General features: G+C 42.0%; 1 protein-coding gene across 10 annotated transcripts in view; it reads right to left on the bottom strand.

The window, feature by feature from the left end:
• The window catches only part of INPP4B (inositol polyphosphate-4-phosphatase type II B), a 216,057-nt gene that overhangs the window by 163,225 nt on the left and 31,189 nt on the right, over positions 1-21,643 (bottom strand). For 6 of the 10 annotated variants that reach the window (XR_015729073.1, XR_015729072.1, XM_087874550.1 and 3 more), the window contains exon 2: positions 6,625-6,678. The exons of the other annotated variants lie outside the window; for them this stretch is intronic. The gene's annotated coding sequence lies outside the window, so the exon portion shown is untranslated. The remainder of the gene's footprint in view (positions 1-6,624; positions 6,679-21,643) is intronic. 10 annotated transcript variants of the gene reach the window in all.

Raw genomic sequence — 21,643 nt, 5'->3', positions numbered from 1 at the left:
TGCAAAGAAGCTGAAGAAACTGTGGGCCACCTAGTTAGCTGCTTCAAGAAGAACACACAGACTGACTATAAAAAATATTGTGACAAAATAGTAATTGTATATTGGAATATCTGAGGCAATTATCATCTGAAGCAGGTAAAATGCTCTGGGATTTTAGACTGCTACATAACCCCTCTGAATAACCCCATTTTCTATAAAAAAGACAAAAATGTCTGGATAGTGGACATGTCTATCCAGAGAAAGCAAAAAAGAAGAGGAAAAAAAAACCAGGACAAAATATTCCCAGAAGCAGAACACAAGCGGTCCCAGCGGGCTTGGACCGAAGCCCTTCTCGCTGGTAGCACCTCAAGAATCAACAGAAACTTTTCCTTTTAAAATTAAATTCTCAATTAAAGTTTGCAGAAATGTGCCAAATGGCAGAGTAATGGCTGAGTGTGTCTGATCCAGAGCAGATCGAGTCAGAAAGCTGGGAATCAGCAACAGGAGGGGAGCTTCTCAACTGTCTGACGCGATCCATCAAGATCAGGGCACTTAACCCTCTCATTCTCATGACCACTGGCCCCTCGCTCCCTTAGAACCACTACTGAACCATTCTTATTCCCAAATCAGGCACCTGACTGTATGACCAACCATAATAATACATTTATATGCTGCCCAACTCCCAGAGATTCTGTCTTCCATTTGTCACCCCAGCATTCACATTTCTAATTTCATTTTAGAATGGCTTATATAAATTGCTGATAATAGGTAAGATCTCTACAGATTGCCATGTCATATTTGAATGACACAACATTCTAAATCAATGAGGATACATCGTTCTAAATCAAACTGATTCTTTTTCTGATACACTGTTAAAGTCATGTTGTTAAAAATAGATAATAGGAAATGACAAAGTAGGCTTGTATTTTTCCTTTGAGGTCAGAATGTTTTCCTGTTTTTCTCTTTTCCTCTACTGCTTTCTCTAACTATATCTATTCCTTCTAAATGTACAAATTATATTTCTCGTTTACGTTAGATTATACAAATTTACCTTTAGTTTCAATCTATATTCATGAACTACAAATAGTACTTATTACATATGCCAAATACTTCTCAAATTCCTAACTACTTGGATTATATTTGGCATTTTATTTGAAATTTATTTAGTACACCGATATCAGGATTTCAAAAGCATTCAAAGTGGCCATGCCTCACTGCTTCCACCTACATTCACTTACAAATAATTCATTCAGGATCAGACTACAAATTGTATTTCCACTGCCTTTTTGTAGTTGTAAGCATGCAAAACCTGAAATTATCATGTGATAATTAACTTAGGTTCAGTTATTAAGAGGCAACTACATGTTCACATGTGACCCTGTATATTTTAAAGGAGGGCGGCTGCAAGAGCCATAGTGGATAAAGATTCACAGCTAAGGCTTCCATACATTTCCATCAGTAATCATGGTGGTTGAGACTGCTGGAAGTTGTAACTCAGCCATAGCTGCAGGGCAATGTGTTTTCCAGTCTTCTTCAATCTTACACACAAGAAAAAAAGTAGGGCAAGGGAGAACAAGTGTCCATGGAGCAGAGCAAGCATCTATTATAGTTGTTTAAATGTCTGGATGTACTTCTATCATCATTTAAAATCTGTGCTTGTTTGTTTGGCATTATTCTACTCAGTACAATATGAATGTAGGTCTCCGGCAGATATTTCTCTAGCCTGCAGCCCTTTCCCACTGTTGCCAATTTTCAGTCAGTAAATAGTTATTTAAAAGAATATGGTGAAAAATAATAGAATAAAATGAGAAGGAAAGTGAGACACTATGAGAAGAAATGATTTTTCACTTTGGATATGTCCAATTAGCTCCCCCTCGTTTGCCTGCTCATTTACAGTTCCTGAAACTTCTGACCAAAATCACCATAAAGCCCAAATCTTAGAAAAACTGTGAACCCATGATTTAGTTCTCAAGCAAAGCAAAAAAAAAAAAAAAACCCAGCCAACCTTTTCTTGCGGAACAGAAGTTCGAAAGTTTGTGTTACAGATATTAGTGTTGTGAATGGTTGATAAACTTAATGTTTGGATTTGAAGTTTGCATTACGATGTCATAAAATATTCTCCTTCCCAGTTGTCATAGCCCCGTGATGGTGAACCTATGGCACGTGGAGCCATATCTGTGGGCACGCGAGCGTTGCCCTAGCTCAGCTCCAGCGCACATGTGCGTGCTGGCCAGCTGATTTCAGGCCTTCTGGGCCCACTAGAAGTTGGGAAATGGGCTGTTTCCGGCCTCTGGAGGGTCTCCAGGGGTGTGAGGAAGGCTGTTTTCGCCCTCACCAGGCTCCAAGAAAGCCTCTGGAGCCTGGGGAGGGCAAAACATAGGCCTACGGGGCCAACCGGTAACCTTTTTGCTGTCGTGTGCCAAAAGTGAGGGGACCACGGGAGGGAGGGGCGGGGGGCATTGAATTATGGGTGTGGGCATGCGCACGACCCCCCTGCATTCCTCCTGCTTTTGGCACGCAATGGCAAAAAGATTAGCCATCACTGTCAACCTCCCCTGTTTATCATATGCATGCTCAACTGCCAATAGAAGCTAACATATGGATCTGGCAGAATATATTTTATATATAATTTACTACACCATTTATATACTGTATTTTGCTATACTATCATATATTTATATATTATAGTTACTATTTGTATAATATATATTTACTTTACCAAAGCTTGTAAATATGTTGGCAATAAAATTCATAACATAGTGGCATTTTGTTTATTACTAACGGCGCAATTTGAAAAATCACTCTAGAATAGCGGCAATTACAACTCACAGACAGAAAACTAAAGGTGATGTCTGACTTATATAAAAACACTGCAGTAATAAAGGAAGGAAATGAGAAAAGCACTAGAGAGAGAGTGCAGCAGAAAATTATTTGAAGGAAATGTTACCAGGCTAGATTTTAAAAAAACACAAGAACTATTTTCCTTTCTTCTCTATAAATATCTCCAATTATCTAGGTTAGTCCATGCTGTTTTTTTCCTGAACAAAGCTTGCATAAAGAAATCCTTTATCAATGTTGTCATTAGTGTAGAGCTTCTAGAGCCTGACTCAACAGATTGAGAAAGAGACCCTAAAAAATGAACAGGTACCTTTCTTCCAAAACAAACCACCAGAAAAAAAGCTTTGTATCTATTCTCTAGAGCAATAATTTGGTACTCTTTTGATTCTTTGGATTGTAGCTCTCCTATAAGCTGCTTATTGGCCATGTTATTTGTAAACAATGGATACTGTAGTCCATGAAGGATAGAAATTAAAGTTTTCTTGTGATGAAATATAGTTACCATTTCATTCTCTGTTCATGATTTGATATCAGGCACAATGGAATGTACATACCCTTAGACTAAATGAAATAAGGAGCATATTGTCATAAGTCAAGGAGCACATGTAACTTTTATGTAAATGAACCTTAGGGATAATGCATTCCCTTCTTCTAATATAAAAAGATCAGAAATTTCACTTCCATCTATAAATTAACTGGTGATTACAAATAATTATGTTAGTCAAAATGAGAAATCACAAGAGTGTTTGGATTTGTAAATAATGGCTGGACCAAGAGGCCCTTTTCATGGTCACTTGCATTTTTGGTTATCTCTCAACTGCTCTACTGCACAGCTTTCCTAACATAGGCGCCTTGCAGGGTTATAGATTTTAACCTGCAGATTTCCTCAGCCAAATAGATCACAATGTTGAAAATTCTGGTGCCTAGGTTTAGAAAGACTAGCTTAGCATAAAAGGTGAATTCAGTCAAAGCTAAACTACAATTAGTTGCATATGGAAGGAAAAGCTTTGTATCTTCTCTTAGTCACACCAGGAGAGGAAAAGCAGATGGAACTCAACTTTATTGATGTGATTACACACTAAATTTCATAATTCTTTGAGTTTATTGTTCAACATAATCCATAGTTTAAAGCTATATAAATGTTTCAACATGCCACTAGCATTTTTAATTCTAGGAAATCAAAGTACACCTTAAGCTGCTATCCAAATAGATTAAATGACTTTTTAATCTATAAATTCCATATGTTTTTCATAGTATATTATAACAGCTGGCAATCTTTTCATATCTCTTTTGGGGATTACCATGGGAATGATATTACAACACTTAAAATAAGCCATTATACTTACATTTGTTCTACACACATTGTATATAGTTATTGATTTATGAACCATGGACTATTTTACTAATGCTTTTCTATCAACTAATAATCGTTATAAATAGTTTGATGTGTGCTGCAGCTTATGTCAAGCTTTTTAAATAATTAAAAAGTTATTTTCTGGAGATACATTTTCAACTAGTTACTGGTGAAAATCAATGTTGAGCAGCTTCATGATGTACTGAAAACCTAAAGTAAAACTCAGCTAAAGTTAATTCAGGGTAATGGCAACCTATTATGACATTTGCAGTTCATAAAAAAATTATTTTATAGTGAATGAACAAAATATACAGTTTTAGAATGTTTTTCCTCTATCTCTGTACAAATACTTAAAAGTGAAGTGTCTAAGCAAAATAAAAATAGCATACACACAAGGAACAAACTGATCTAATAGATGAGATCAGTTCCAATTATTACATCATTTGGCTAAAAATTAAGAAACATATACTGCAACAGACAATAATGTCTATTTTTTAAAATAACTACAGCCTATTTAATCACAAGTCTACTGTTAAGTAAAGCCTTAAGTGCAGACTTTAAACAGCACTTCCAAATGTATGTTTATTCAGATTACAATGGTTTTAGGAGATCATAATTTCATAGTAAAACCAGAATTAGTATTGCTATTCCCTTTGCTTGTAAAACATTAGTTAATGTCACTTAATACAACTCAGTGAACCATTTTGAAATTGAACAAAAGACAGAATGGAATCCCTATAACATGAGAATAGTTCCAGGTTTTATTTTTATTTATTTCATTTATTGATTAAATTTATATACTGTCCATCTCGCTATTTTGCTGTGGCTCTGGGAAATATACAATATAATAAAAAATAGAAATATAGAAAATCATTATAAATATAAAAATAGATTTTAAGAAAATTGTCTTCTATACAGACTGCTTATTTTCCAGCATTCTAAATAGTAAAGGCTCAGGCAAAAAGAGACAAAGTAGAAGAGCTAATAGCAATACATCTGGGACATGGTGGTTCAGGATTCGGAATAGGTATTATAGGAATTCTGCTAAAAACTTCAGGATTCAAGATCAGGACAATGGACAGCAACCCAGGATCTAAGATAAAAAAACAATGTATGCTCCTTCTGGTAAGTCCACCCATTTAGACTCTGCAAGTTTTTACAGATTCAGTGGTCTTTTCTTTGAAGACAATAGGAATTGGGCTTGAGGAATAGGGATTTTGATGGAAAATGCTTCTTGTAATGTTTCAAATCACTGGTTGAATCTGAAAAGCATTCATACAAGGGTAATTTAGTAAATTTGAGTTAACTATGGCTAACCAATCCTGCACAAGTGAATACTAACTCTGGTATGCTCTGCTCTTACATAATTATGGAGTCTACGGAATTATTTCTGAATGGCCTGTGAGGACTTACCAAGTGATACTGGTTGATAATTTCATTGAGGACCTGTATTCATGGTAAGCAAATAAGATGGGCCAGTGATATTACCATACATTCAAAATGCCATCAGGTTCCCATTCATGGGATTCTGAATGGGATCACACTTGGGTTCTGGATTCACAACTTCTTCACCAGGAGACAAAAGGAGTGTTTGTCCAGCTTCAACTAATGTATCAGTTGCAGCCTTTCTAAGAGTAAGCTGACACATGCACTCATAGTCTCAAAGGTTTATTTTACAATCAGTGCTGGGTTGCCCCAGTTTGGACCGGTTCGCAAGAACCGGTAGTAAAATCAGCCAGGCTCCGCCCACCAACCCAGAAGTGCACGCACAGAAGCGCGCATGGTCCCACTGCGAACTGGTAGTTAAGGTAAGTAGAACCCACCCGTTTACAATGAAGTTTTTTTAATGTTTTTCATGGGCAGTCAGAAGTATATCAAGCATATACAGAGCAATCTACTTGATGACTGGTGATGTCTGGGTAACAAAAGTTTCATGGATGGTATCAATAGGTTTCTGAATAGAACTGAATGCTGGTTTTAACCTGTAAACTCCTACCTGCCTTGGCTCCCTGTTATCCAAAGACCTTCAAACCGAATCTGCCTATTCAGTGCCCTCCATCTAAAAAGTGACACTTTGAATTCCTTCTTTGAAGCAAAGCTGACGGAACTTAAGGTCATGTTTATCAGGATATCATTCTCTCTGCAGTGGTCCAACTGCACATGCTTAAAAATAATTCTTACATTTGATTGTGATTTTATAGCTATTTTATGGAAATAGCTGTGGGGTTGCTTGTTTTATTTTACTGACAAGAACTGCTCAGAATGACCAAACATACTGTTGAAGATTCTCTCATATTTTATAAAACACCTATAAAGACAAGTGGAAAGCTTTTGGGACAAGTGCTGAATCTTTTATTAAGAACAACAAACCAAGTAATAAAAAGGTAAAAAGAAACAGATGAATTCAGAGGAAAAGCACAGACATGAACGGATGATCACATAAATTGTCTTACTTTTCATTAGAAAGATCAGATTTCCTTTCAGATGGCACCATTTCTCTTCTGGCTCTGTGTAGGACAAAAACAGTTTCAGTTTGAATAGTCTTTCTGCACTGATTCTTAAAAATAATAAAATTGGGGAATCATTAAAAATATGCTTCATTGGTAGCTGATATAAGTTAGATTTTTACACAGCAGAAGGAATATGCAGCAGAAGGAATATGACATCCAGTGTAGCAAGGTGGTATTTCCATTACAATATTTATTATTACTACCATCCCATTTTGTAGAACACCCCCAAACAATTATATTTGCAAAATCAGATGACTGTATGGCATTAGGCTGGCTTTAAATGCCTTTATTTACTTTTTTAAAAAAACCCAAAACCCAAAATTTCTGCCTTTTGTATTCCATAAATAATTGTCCATTTTTGCTTTTCAGATACGCAATAGGGATTAGGTGCCATAAACAGAGCCACTGGGTGGCTATCAGTGGATGCAATAACGATGAAGAAATATTGATGCTTTGCCATCCTTATTGAAGTTGTCCCTAATTGGCAAGCAAAGAGCACCTCAGAATCAGCATGCAGAGAATGGCTGCATAGGAACAATATGATCAAAGGCTTCTACCACTTACCCATGCCAGGCAGATATCAGGCCCTCAACCAAACTGCCCACCAGAACCTCTGGGGCAGGGGTGTCAAACTCACGTCGTCACACCAGCGTTACATGATGTATCGGGACTTTTTTCCCCTTAGCTAAACCAGCTGTGGGCGTGGCCAGCATGTAACACATCTGGCCCGCGGGTCGGAAGTTTGACAGCCATGCTCTGGAGAAAAACCCAAGCTTTCTCTGGAATCCCATTTGATCCATCAACTGCATAGAGCAGGCTGATCAAAAAGGCCCTGTCTCTCTGCAGGAAGGCATGACACCAGTGAGTTGAAAGAAAACCAGAAAGGAATCTGTCCATGGCAATGGACAAATATTAATATACTCCACTATCAGATCACATCTCAATGTTCCTGAGAAAAAACCAAATATGTGTGGTCTGTAGTATAAATTGAATAATCAATGACTCAGGACAGGACCATGGTAGCCATGATATTCCCTAAATCCAACTTCAGTCAGAATGCCTCACATCTGGTTTTGTGTGGAGTAAAATCTATAACAATTCATGGATGAAAAAAGCCACCCACCCCTCTTCCCCATCATGGACTCTTGTTTGATAGAGAGCCTGGACATAATTTCTGAGAGGATAACCTCTCCTCTAGGCCAAATCAGGTCTCAGTAAAATTTGCCAGATACATGTCCACCTCCAAGATAAAATCATAGATTTTATAGCAAAGCAAGGCCCCAATAATTTGAATAATAAAATCCTCTAAAATCTAAGCGGAGACACTCGTTTTAAGATTGGGGGAGATGTCTAACCTTTCTTCTACATATTCAGTTGTGCAGCTGCCCATTTGTCCATCTTCAGCTGGGTACCTCTAGCGTCTAACCTCATTAACCTGCTTCTAGCTACATTAACAACCATGTCGAAAATATGTCTACTTTGTTTCTAAATTAAACATAAAAGGAAGATTTTTTTCACCTATATAAAATAATCCAGTTAACAGCCAATAATAGCAGGACTAATCTGCCAGCATGAACCTAATTCACCACAGCTATGGCAGAAGAGCAATCACTTCAAAGATGTTTAGCAGCACTCAACCATTAGCAAAGAAGAAAATGGATTATACTGAGAAATCTGCGACTAAGACTGTAAGCTGACAAGAATTGCCAAACACATATTTGCAGACAATTGCCTGTTATTTTTACTTCTATATTTGCCATTCCTGAATATTCTGCATATCTCCTCTGCAGATTTCCTTCCTTAACAAAACCAGCCACAAAAATCAATTCATTAGTATTTTATTGCATCCAGCTGTTATGCGCTTCATTGATTATAAAAAGGTCTATGACTGTGTTAGTCACATGAAACTATAGAATGTGCTTAGAAAAGTGGGAATCCAAGAACATCTCATTGTCCTCATGAGAAACCCATACACAGGCCAAAAAGCTAAACGATAGACAAACCATGGTAAAAAGACTGACCCCAGGTTGGTAAAAGAGGGAAAAAACCTGTATATTCTTTCCTTCTTTATTCATCTTATATGCTGAATACCTCTTAAGGGAAACTAGACAGGAAGAAAATGAGTGTGTTTTCAAAACTGGATGAAAAAACATAAATAACCTGCACTATGCTGATACTATTCCGATAATTAAAGTAAAGGTAAAGGTTCCCCTTGCACATATGTGCTAGTCGTTCCCGACTCTAGAGGGTGTTGCTCATCTCCGTTTCAAAGCTGAAGAGCCAATGCTGTCTGAAGACATCACCGTGGTCATGTGGCCGACATGACTAAACGCCAAAGGCACACGGAATGCTGTTACCTTCCCATCAAAGGTGGTCCCTATTTTTCTACTTGCATTTTTTATGTGCTTTTGAACTGCTATGTTGGCAGAAGCTGGGACACGTAACAGGGGTTCACCCTGTTAGGTGGCACTAGGAATTCGAACCGCTGAACTGCTGATCTTTCTATCAACAAGCTCAGCGTCTTAGCCACTGAGCCACCAGATCCTCTTCTAATAATTAAACACGCACAAAAATGCAAGGTCTATTAATAAAAGTCAAGAAGCTTAGTAAAAATGGGACTAAAATTAAATATAAAGAAGACCAAACTAATGATAGGAGGTACAACAAACACACTTAGAATTGAAGATATCAAAGTAATGGATAATCCGTCGCGCGCTCAAGACTTTCCTATTTCATCAAGCCGGCCTGACCTAAGTCTCTCCCCTTTTTAAATGGAAATTTTAAATTTGGTTTTAAATTATTGGGGTTTTAAATTTGTTCAGCCAAATTATTTAATTCGTTTTATTCTATTTTAAATTTTGATTTTATATGTTTTTATTCTATGGCTGTTCACCGCCCTGAGTCCTTCGGGAGTAGGGCAGTATACAAATTCAATAAAATAAATAAATAAATAAATAAATAAAATAATATCTGCCTTTCAAAGGTTAACCATTAGCAGTAAAAGAAGCAGCAAAAATATCTTGCAAACTAGCACTTGGTAAAGCCGCCATAAAGGCCTTAGAAAAAAATATTCTCAGGTGTTGTGATGTCTACACTTACAAAGATCTGGATTGTCTCTGCCAATGTTGGTTTTTTGCAATAGGATAGGAAGAGGATTGACGCTTTTGAAGGTTGATGTCAGAGAAGACATCAATACTGAAAGTATTGTGGACAAGAACAAATGGATCACTAACAAAATCATTATTGCTATAGGTACAAGTGATTAGGCTTATTTCATTTGCTTATTTCAGACACATTATGCAAATATCGAGCTCTTTGGAAAAGGTTCTAATGCTGTGAAAGGTGGAAAAGTACAGCCAGCGGTAAAGTGGATATACTGAGTTACAGTGGTGAGGGGACATTGCCAGAAGACCTCAAAGTTGATTTTAGTGATAGACTGTCATGAAATCTATCTCTGTGTTTTCTAGGAGTCAAAATGATTTGATGTCATATAATAAATAAATCAGCTGTTCATGAAGAGAAAGTTTGGACTAAAAGAGAGATTACACTTGGGTTGATTGAAAGCATGCAAGCAAGATCAAGTACAACATAAAGATTGTGCATATTTATTTATTACTTCAGTTTATATAGCAGCCCATCTCAAATATATGACTCTGGAATATAAGAATATAAATATAAAAGAATATAAGAATATAAAAAAGTAAGCATTAAAAAATAAAAAGAACCCCATACAATCCATATCTGAGATATGTTGTTGTTAGCGCTGTCATATTCATCCTAAACAATGTCTTTCTTTCTTTCTTCCTTCCTTCCTTCCTTCCTTCCTTCCTTCCTTCCTTCCTTTCTTCTTTCTTTCTTTCTTTCTTTCTTTCTTTCTTTCTTTCTTTCTTTTTTTGATTTATATGCCGCCCTTCTCCGGAGACTCAGGGCGGCTTACAAAGCGTTAAGCAATAGCCTTCATACTTTTGTATATTTTATACAAAGTCAGCTTATTGCCCCCACAAACCAGGTCCTCATTTTACCTACCTTAGAAAGGATGGAAGGCTGCGTCTACCTTGAGCCTGGTGAGAATTGAACTCGCAGTAATTGCAGGCAGCTGGAAGCTAAATACTACCTTTAACAGTAGCATTAGTCTGCTGCGCCACTCAGGCTCCTTCATTTACTGTCTACTTTTATGGATTAGCATATTGATTTATTGCAAATAAGAATAGCAAAGGCCACAGGGTTTTGAATGTTAAATTACACATGAAAAGATTTAAAAACAAGGCGCAAACATTGAAGCATTCCTTCCTGTGCAGGTGTTCACAAGACCTTTCAAAGGATGCTAATGACACAGAACGGGTCTATTCATCATTTTCTGCTGTTCTCCCTGATTGGTATGGCTAGCAAATAACTCCTTGGATTCTGGAGTTGCTGCCAATATGAGTGTGTCTAGGATTTTATGCTAGGCCCTCAACTACTTAGAGATACTGGTTGGCTAGTGTAGTCTTAGAGAGGAGAAGCCAAAAGTTATGGCCAATCACAATACTCTATGTGCCATGCCTTTAGCTTGGCTTAACCTGCCTGTTGAACAGCAGTACAGAAAACAGATGTTTTCTCTGATGTCTTTATGGATATATCCATGTGCAATTTAAAATTTAAACTTGGGCTAAGACATAAATTTAAAGGTCAAATGTGATTTGAGAACCATCCCTGTGCATGAGAGAGGAAAAACCAATGCCAGCTCAGTATAGTTTTGTAATTTTTGAAGTCATTTCTTTTGTTCTGCTGGAGATTGGAAACACTAGCAACAACACACAGTGGATTAATTCAGGGGAATTAACTTATTCTCCCTTGCTTTTTGAAATTTAGCTTTGAAAACAAAGCCTTTGTGGTTGTAGTCCTACTACAATGGCTTTGCGGTTATAGTACTAAACCTGGGGAAGAAAAGACTCCTGATTGTTGGGTGAAAATTGAAAGTTACTAGGGATCAGGAGGCATATATTTGGTTAGCTAACATGAATTAGTTTTGGCTAATAAAGTCAAATAAGATTTCTGGACTCCAGCTAAACTATAAGAGCCTTAAATTAAAAGCTAAAGATAATTCTTCAGGGAGGTAGGAAAAGCAATGACAATGACAGAATCAAATGTTATTTTTGCTTTTCATGATAATTTGCAATTATAAAAAAGCATTAGACATTTGCTTTTCAATTTTTCACACCAAATACTTTAAAGCTATGTTCAACTCTGACAAAATTGGATCACAACATTTTAGAGCTGTATCAGCATTAAGTTTAATTTAAAGTAGTTAAATCTGGTATTAACATTACTGCAAATGTCTTTTTTAGGTTATAAAGATTCTTGTATCTCATAAACATTAGGAAATCTTTCTCTAATCAGCATTTCTTCTTTTGCAGCAATACCGACTTAGCTAATTTAGAGCTGCTGTAACAAAAAAAATGTAGCAAGTAAACAGTTGTTATCTGTCCTTTTCCTCTTCTAGTTTTCAGACATTAAGACTTAAATAGTCAAGGCTAACAATATTTTAAAGTTATTATTTATTTGTAAATGTCTAATAGGCATGACAGAAGCATTATCAATTGCTAGAATAGTTGAACTATCAAACCTCCAATCTCTGGAGATCACTAAAAAGAAATTTTGGAATTTTAGAAAACATTATCGCTGGCAGACAATGGCCAGTTATGCATGCATTTGTTCATTAATATTATTATTTAATGACTATTTCTATTTGTACCCTATGGTCCACTAATCTTACAGCATTTAGGGTGGCTAGCTGAAAAATAGCAGCAGAGCAATAGGTAGTAAAATCAACAACCTTTTGAAAGGCCTAGCTAAATAAAACTGAAGAGTATGTAAATAATAATGATATTCATTTGTTAAGATAATCATTGTAAGGTAGAGCTCACATGACAGTTAAAGATAAATAACTTCACAAGGAACCAATTTGTCAGAAGAAAGAAGTGCCCAAAACCCATCTTTGCACCTAAAATAATAGAAACCCCTTACTTCCAAATTATTTTTCACAAACACCTTAGACCAAGGGTTTCAAACTCAAGGCCTGTAGGCCGCATCGGCCCACAGGGTGCTTAAATGTAGTGTGTGGGGCCAGCCTAGAAATAGCAAAGGACCAGCCTATAGTGCCAGGGTGCTGCAGGAGGCATCTGGCCCACGGAGAACTACAATGCTGATTCGGCCCTCAAAGATATCCAGTTTGACATCTCTGTCTTAGACTCTACACTACAAACACATACTGTATAATACATAACCAACATGGTCACAAGCAAATATCTTGCTTTAGCCCCTCAGAATTGGCCTGCAAATTCCTCACAATAACATCTTAAACTACAAAACCACCACTCTCTCTTCCAGATCATTCCTTCTCAAGGGCACAACTGCACTGAATCTCTCAGTCACTCATATTGCCTGCAGAATTGCCACAGCATCCAAGTTATCAAGCAGATGTTCTCTTTGTATTTAGCTTTAAGAATGGGCATTTATTCCTTAATTATTGTACTTCCATGTTGTTCTATTCGAAATCAGCTCCAAGCATTGAAACTAAGCAGCATCCCAGCCACTATCTTCATTCTATAGATCTGTGTTTCTCAACCTTGACTTTCAGATCTATGAACTTCAACTCCCAGAATTCCCCAATTAGCCCTGCTAGAAGAGCAACATGGAAGTATGATAACTAATGAATAAATGTTCTCTCTTAAAGCTAAAAAAAGAGGACATCTGTTTGAGAACTTGGATGTTGGGGTAGTTCTAGAGCAGGTGTCAAATTGGCCCATGGATCAGATGTGTCATGCACAGGCCACGCCCACCCCAGCAAGGGGGATGTCACGATACGTCACATGATAGCAACATGACGCCACAAGTTTGACACCCATGTTCTAGAGGCAATATTGTGAGTGACTGAGAAATTCAGTGCAATTGTACCCTAGAGTAGGATCAATCTAGATCATGGGTGTCAAATGTGCGGCATCACACTGCCGTCATATTTTACGATGTTTTTCCACGAGCTTGTGTGGGCATGTCCTGCATGTGACGTATCCGGCCCACGGGCTGCCAGTTTGACACCCCTGATCTAGATTGTTTTAGGACTAATGCTGAGTTGCACTCAGGTGGCTGCAACTCAGTGTTGAGTTTAAAACACAACATCCTGGTTTTGCCACTTAATAAAAACATTTTAAAATGCTTTTTCAAGTCACTCATAGGAGGGTTCACAGATCAAAAGAAAAGGTGTAATAATACTTTTGTGTCCAATTATAACCCTTTGTTCAATTAAGGAAGTGACGTACAAAAGTGTTCAAATAATGTTACATTCATAGACACTGAAGTAAGTACATTTTCTTTCAATCTGCACATTCTTTAAATTCATATATTACACTTCAGCATCCCATAAACCTGGAATTAAACACTGTGCTTAGTAAGAATGCACAATTTTTTGTTTGGCTTTGCCATTGAATCTTGTAAATTATGGTTTCACACAATTCATAAATCCATGTAACATGGTTTGCAACACTTGCAGTTAGGCACCGTTTTTGTGGGTGGGAGCACTAACTACAGTTGGGTAGGCAGACATAAAATTATGCATTGCAACATTCAAACATAAACAAAAACAAAAAACCTCTTTAAACATTTAATTGAATAATTCAAGTCCTCAGTGTTTTTCTTTATATATTGGTTAATAACAATATGCTTCTAAAATAGCTTCTAAGTTGCTAGCAGAATGCCAAAAGCAAGAGAACTGGCATTAAGTTCTGATGTTGAAGTGCTGGGTTTGTTTGTTTGTTCAGTTCAATGACAGTTATAATAATTGTAAATTTATCTTCATGGTTCATATGCAAACTGTTTCTACACTTTCCCCACTTTTCCTTTGTATATATTCCATCTATTTCTGTCATTTGCAATTCAACTATTCAAACAAATGAAAAGAAATGAAGGCTTCTGAAATAGCAATGAAATCTCAGTACAGACAGAAAATAGTAATAGGATATTTTAAATCCCATAAAGGATAAGAGTCATTAAGATAAACAAAAAGGTCTTGCTAGATTGCTATTCCCCACCATGATCACTTCTCCTCATGATTCATACTAATTTAATTTCTCTGTTCCAAATGGGAAGACAGCAAGAAAAATGAAAGAATTACTGGTTTTACTTTAAAACTGCTTTCTTACATTAGCTGAGTAAAATGAGTCATGCAGTTTTCTAAAAAAAAAAAAAAATACTGTGTTCTTCTATAGAAGAAACTACATGACCTATAGTGTTCATAATCAATCAATGCAGTAGCACTAATGATGGATGGTAGAGTGAAAGAAAGTATATCTATGAAAAAAAGGTAGAAAAATGAATTTTTGCAGTGATTGTTTAATCCTTCTTTTTCAATAATGTTATAAAACTTAGCTTGGGGAAGGACAGCCATGTTAGTCTATGGTAGCACTTTTTCTAACTAACAATTTTATTAAATGTCTCACGGAATCATATACCTTTTAATAAAATTTCTTAGTTAGAAAATGTGCTCTCAGACTCCTGATTTTTATACTACTTAGCTGTGAGCTGTAGTTTGCACTGCATGATTTGATGATGCAGTCAAAATAGAGACTTTTTAAAAATGCAAGCTACAACAGTATCTTTTCTTAAAAGTCTTTTTTCTAGAACCAAACAAAAAAAAGAGATGATGTTATCCCTTTATGACACCTACCTACTGTATATTTGTTAATGACACTGTATATTGGCTTAACAATGCCTACCAGTCTCCATGACTATGAATTCTTCCCTTCCAAGCACACAGGTGCTCCATCAACACCAGAACATACTTACTCTTAGGGTCTACTTCATGCTCATCATAATTCATCACTATGGCAATAAATCCCATACTCTTAATCTTTTGTTTCTGTGATAATAATGGATAACCTCCATTCTTGCCAAAATTATATAACTCATTCTCAATCATTCAACCGGGGCACCCCTTAACCGGGCAATTTATTGGAATGGGCGTTGTCTTACCTGAACGCCCCTTCTGGGGACCGGGAAGACAGCGGTCAGGAAAGGGTTATTTGCTCCTAATCCAGAGAAGATCGGGTCAGGAAGTTGATAAGCTCCTCCTCCTGTTGCTTCTCCAGCTTTCGGACGAGGATGTGATGCCTTCCTGACGACGCACTAGCCCACCTAGAGGAATTGAGAAAGAAGTGGCCCGGCTGAAACGAACCGGCGGGGAAAAAGGGCGGGGCTGACCGCTGTCTTCCTGGTCCCCAGAAGGGGCGTTCAGGTAAGACAACGCCCATTCTAGGGAAGCGGGGAAGACAGCGGTCAGGAAAGGGACATGCCAAAGCCCGAGCACTATAGGGTGGGACCCGCCCGGGACGTGGAGGCCTGGTCCGCGCACACCTGTTGGAGAACTCGACGGCCGAATGCCGCCTCCGCCGAAGCGAATATCGATTCTATAGTGGCGGATAAAGGGAGTAGGGGATGCCCAAGTGGTGGCCCAGCAGATGTCTAACAGGGAAGCTTGAGTTGCCCAAGCTGCTGAAGTGGCGGCACTGCGGGTGGAGTGAGCAGTGACACGCCTGGGGGTCGGAGTGGAAGAAGCCTCGTAGCATGAAGCAATGGTGGCACGGAGCCAACGACCCACAGTGTGAGAGGAGACCTTAAGGCCCAGAGTGGACGGTTGGAAGGAGACGAAAAGCGCCTCCGACCTGCGGAACGAGGAAGTCCGCCTAAGGTAGATGCGGAGTGCACGGCGAACATCCAGGGAATGCCAAACCTGTTCCCTAGGGTGGGACGGGTGGGGGCAAAAATCGGGGAGAATTAATTCCTGGGACCGGTGAAACGGGGAATTAACCTTTGGCAAAAAGGTAGGATCCAGGCGAAGGACCACCCTGTCCGGGTGAAAAACGCAGAGATCAGCCCTCATGGAAAGGGCAGCCAACTCTGAAATCCGCCTGGCAGAGGTGATTGCAACCAAGAAGGATACCTTATAGGAGAGAAAAGGATACAGTACAGTACGAATAGGCTCAAAGGGTTCCCGAGTGAGGGCGTTCAACACCTTTGGGAGGTCCCAGGTAGGGTAACGGTGCACGGGAGGGGGCCGAAGATTCGAAGCCCCCTTGAGGAACAAACGAATCAGTGGACGATGAGCCAGGGAGTTACGGGACCCCAAGCAGAGAATGGAAGACAGAGCGGCTACTTGCCTGCGTAACGTGTTTGGCGCGAGGCCGGCGGCTAACCCCTTCTGAAGGAAGATGAGTACCTGGTTAGTAGAAGCCTGCTTCGGATCGATCCCTTGAGGCATACACCATTCCGCGAAGGAGCGCCATGTAGCTGCGTAGATGCGTACCGTGGCCGGACGGCACGCCGCCAAGATGGTGTCTATCACGTTGTCGGGCAGGAGAGACTCCATCAGGAGCTGGCGCTCAACCGCCATGCGGTTAGTTGTAGCCAGGAGGCGTCCGGATGGCGGAGCGATCCCTGGCGAACGACGACGTCGGCGGAGGGAAGACGCCACGGAGGACGAATCGATAGAGCCTGAAGGTCGGCAAACCAAGGCCGACGGGGCCAGTAAGGAGCAAGGAGGATTAGCTCTGCCTGTTCCTCCAGAAGTTTCCGGACGACCCTGGATAGGAGGGGAAGGGGGGGGAAGGCATAAAGAAGGCCCTTGGGCCACCTGCTCAGGAGCGCGTCCGTGGCCTCTGCCATCGGGTCCGGAAATCTGGAGACAAAACGAGGTGTCTGGCAATTGTCCCTTGTCGCGAACAAGTCCACCACCTGTTCCCCGAAGCGACGTGTGATCCGTTGGAAAAGGATCGGGTCGAGGCGCCACTCGCCGTGGTCCAGCATGGAGCGGCTCAGCCAGTCGGCCTGGGTGTTGACTAGGCCGGAGATATGGACTGCTCGCAGGGATCGCAGGTTGGCCTCCGCCCAGGTCCCCAATCGCTCCGCTTCGTCCATGAGGGAGCGGGACCGGGTCCCCCCCAGGCAATTGACATTGGCCTTGGCTGCCACGTTGTCCGTCCGGACAATTACGTGTCGGTCCTTGACGATGTCTTTGAAAACCCTGAGGGCCAGGAAAATGGCCCGGAGCTCCAGCCAGTTTATGTTGTGCGATCTGTCCTCCGAGGTCCAGGAGCCCTGGGCCATGCGTGAGTGAACGTGGGCCCCCCAGCCTAGAAGGCTGGCGTCCGTTGTTAGGATGACCGGGTTGGGCTCCCTGAACTCCCTCCCCTTGAACAGGGACCTGGAGGACCACCAATGGAGGGACTGAAGGACAGAGGGGTTAAGGTGAACAATTTGATTAGAAGCCGAATTGTGGGACTTCTGATACGGGAGAAGAAACCATTGCAGAGCCCTGCAGTGGAGACAAGCCCATGGCACGATGCCGATGCACGAGACCATTTTCCCAAGGAGTTGAGAAAGGGTCGCCAAGGAAACGGGGGATCCTTGAGCGACCGAGCTGACCAGAGACCGCAGGCTAGACAGCCGCTCCTCGGAAAGGAAGACCCTGCTCTCGACCGTATTGATGATAGCCCCTAGGTGTTGAATCCGGGTCGTGGGTACCAGGTGGCTCTTGGCCCTATTGATGGAGAAACCGTGAGCCATCAGGATCTGGAGGGTGGTGTCCAAATCCTGATGCGCCCTATCCTCCGAGCTCGATAGAATGAGAAGGTCGTCTAGATAACAAAGAATCCGAATTGGTAGAGCTCGAAGGTGAGCCGCAATAGCGGCCATCAATTTAGTGAACACTCGGGGGGCCGAGGAAAGGCCGAATGGAAGGGCGCGGTACTGGTAGTGGCGACCCGCATGGCAAAACCGGAGAAATTTGACATACGCCGGATGAATAGGGACATGAAGGTAGGCGTCAGTCAGGTCAATTGATGTGAGGAAGTCCCCGACCCTGATGCTGTCTAGAATCGAGGAAAGGGACTGCATCTTGAACCGCCGGTAGGGAACCCAGCGGTTCAAGGACTTAAGGTCCAGAATTGCCCTCCAACCTCCCAAAGATTTCTGAACGAGGAACAGGCGGGAATAAAAGCCCTGTCCCTGCTGCTCCTGTGGCACCAGCTCGATGGCCTGAATGTCAAGGAGATGTTTGATAGCACAGGCCAGCAGGAGCCGTTTCTCGCGATCCCGAGAAAGAGGGCATCGCAGAAACCGGTCAGGAGGAGTGGAGAGAAATTCGAGGGAGAGGCCCCACCTAACCGTCTCCCGGACCCAAGCATCGGAGGAAGAACTCTCCAACTGGCTGGCAAAGAGAGCCAGGCGGCCCCCAATGGGAGGAGAGGGGAGAGGGCTATCTGGACCTGCGGAAGGGACGACCCCAGGAACCCCGGGGAGGACGTCTGGAGAATCCCCTTTGATTTTGATATCCCTGGTGGTCTGGAATCCTGGAGCGGGGAAAGGAGGCCCTGGGGAACCTATCCCCCGAATAGGGAAACTCCGGCTGACGAAAGGAACGAAAATTAGCCGGGGGAGGGCGATGCTCAGAACGCCTAGAGACTGGTGGAAGGATACGTTTCTTGTCTTTTGTTTCAATTAAGAGAGGTTCTAATGGTGCCCCAAAAAGGAGGGGGCCCTCAAAGGCTGCAGAGGCAAGGCGCCACTTTGATTTGGCGTCCACCTGCCAATTCCGTAGCCAGAGCAACCGCCGGGAAGTTATGGCTGATCCAATTGCCTTAGCTGAGAAACGGGACGCATTAAGCGTCGCGTCAGCGGAAAATTCCAGGGCTGCTAAGATTTTGTTAAGGTCCTGATGGGTCCTGGAATTCGACACTGGAAGCCTGTCCTGCAGTTGTCGAATCCATAAAATGGAAGCCCTATTGAAAAATGACGAGGCCATAGCAGATTTAGCTGCCCAGGCCGAAGCCATGTGAGATTTGACTAGTGACTGCTCCAGTCGCTTGTCCTCCGGCCGGAGGTTTTCCTCAGGAGGGCCAGTAGCATTAGAGAGGGCCGGAAGGCCTGCTACCGGAGGGTCCACGGTCAGGAGTTGGAGCAGGGAGGCCAACTCTGGGGACATGTTATAAAAGCGCCTGTCAAGCTGATTAGGGTTAGGCCCCGAAGCAGGCGCAGACCATTGTTTCTTAAGAACGTCCCTAAAGAGCTTGGGACCCGGGATTTCCTCGGTTTCAATCTCGGGGACCTCAAAGAGGGGAATAGAGCTCTGATTGTCTCTGCTAGAAGAAGGGACGACCTGAGGGGTACCCAGGCGGGTAGTCAACTTGGCTTTGTATAAAAGGGACCTGAAAAGGTGAGGTTTAAATAAACCTATGAAGGACGGCTGATCAGGAGCAAGGTCCTCATCGTTGGAAAGCTCCCTTTCCCTAGCATCCTCGTCATGGTAAGATGGATGCTCAGATGGTGCCCCCGAAGAGGCAGCAATCGCAGGGGTGGCCTGAGCCTCTTCCAAGAGGGAACCCTCCATCTCCAGATTCGAGCAGACAGATTCGGCCACCCAGGAGGATGTTCTGCGCTGCTTCATTAATTCTGCTTGAACCCCTTTTTGAATAGCAGATTGAATGAACGCCAAGATTTCAGGAGTAACAGAGGGCCCCGGGGGTACATTGCTCCCCAAGTTAGAAGGTGCAATTTCTAAAGGGGTAGAAGAGGCGGGAGCCTGGCCTTGGGGAGGAGTATCGGGCTGTGCCCCGAAAAGGGCTTCACAAATCCCCCTTTGTGGAAGGGCTGGTATTTGACCCCCATCCGGAGATAAAGGGCGTGATTCCTGGGCCTGCAATTCCGTTGGCTCAGGTGGAGTGGCCACAGAGGCCTGGGGGGCCAGTGGGGTTAGAGTGGCAATACCCCCTTGAAGGATTGGGGCCTCCCTAACAGAGGCCTCCTTGATGGCTTTCTGTATGGAGCGTTCAATGGCCTGGTGCAGGCGAAGCTCCTCTTTAGCCTTGGCCGCCGCCTTCTTCTCCTCCCTAGAGGCCTGAGATTTTTTAGATTTTTTTGGTGGCTCAGCTGATGAAGCTGAGCCGGATCCTCAGAGGCATGGCGCTTAGTAGCCTTAGGAGGACGCGATGCCATGCTGTTTAAAATTGGGCCTCTAATGCCACGAGGTGAGGCAAAATGGCGTCCGTTATATTCAAGCGTTCAATGGTGGCCTAGGGTGACAAAATGGCGGCCGGTATAAAATTACTCTCCAGACGCCGTCCAAAGCCAGGAGAAAAGCCCCAAATAATAGCCCAGGCGTAAAAACGCCTTCTTTACAATACCGCTTCTTCGCTCCGTTGATTTGGAAATGTCTGGCGGCGAGCGCAGGCGATGACGAAGCAGTCAGACGCTGAGCGGCTCAGGGGCGGCGGCAGGCACGAAGCGGCTGCTAGCGGCAGCAATTTAAGCTGCCGAGAGGTGCCTTCGGCGAGGGAGAGATCATCTCGCCGGAATACAAAGGGCAGCCGCTATGAAGAGACAGAGAGCCTCAACTCCACGAGGAGGCTCTCAGCGGCGGAATCGGGCGTGAACCGTTCACGCCGAGCAGGAGAGACCCAGCTAAGGCGTCCTCAATCCACAAAGACCGCAAGCGGTCGCAGCGGAGTTGGACCAAAGCAGCCCTTCTCGCTGTGCACCTCAGCAAGCAATTTGAAGAAATTTAGAAATAAAAGGACCAAATTAGAGTTGGAGATCAAGACTGCAAAGCAGGAGAAAGGCTATGTGCGTTCGATCCAGCACAGATCGAGTCAGAAAGCTGGAGAAGCAACAGGAGGAGGAGCTTATCAACTTCCTGACCCGATCTTCGCTGGATTAGGAGCAGATAACCCTTTCCTGACCACTGTCTTCCCCGCTTCCCTAGAACTGGACATTTTCTGTTTAACTGAATTAGTCTTGATAGCTACATAGCACAGTAGGGACTGCTTAATGGGAGGGAACCCAAAGGGCTGGTGAATAAGTGGAAGACTGTTGGTCTTTGGATCAGTGCTTTCATTGCTGCTGTTTTTGGACTTGGGTCCTTTATTTTATTTCTCTT

The sequence above is a fragment of the Pantherophis guttatus genome, chromosome 8 (assembly GCF_059756535.1).
Source record: "Pantherophis guttatus breed Tessera chromosome 8, ASM5975653v1, whole genome shotgun sequence".
NCBI lineage: Eukaryota > Metazoa > Chordata > Lepidosauria > Squamata > Colubridae > Pantherophis > Pantherophis guttatus.
This window is presented reverse-complemented; position numbering and strand designations above follow the sequence as displayed.